Source organism: Penaeus monodon, chromosome 22, assembly GCF_015228065.2.
Source record: "Penaeus monodon isolate SGIC_2016 chromosome 22, NSTDA_Pmon_1, whole genome shotgun sequence".
Taxonomy (NCBI): Eukaryota; Metazoa; Arthropoda; class Malacostraca; order Decapoda; family Penaeidae; genus Penaeus; species Penaeus monodon.
Genome location: NC_051407.1, coordinates 18,875,223 through 18,875,458, shown reverse-complemented (window position 1 = coordinate 18,875,458; position 236 = coordinate 18,875,223).

The window sequence follows — 236 nt, the reverse complement described above, 5'->3', positions numbered from 1 at the left end:
TGATAAAATCTTAACCTCACTCCCACACGCACAATGCTGACAATACGATTTCATGAATAACTATGAACGTATTGCAGCTAAGCATGATCTGATTTTATCGCCATATTGGTATAAGAACCCGTTTTCTAAACTTTGCAACGGAAGGGGATACTATATTGCTGATTTGTATATAATATTCTCTCACTGTTTCTCTCCTTATCGCACTTTCGTCGTCCTCCTTCCTAACTGTCTGTTTG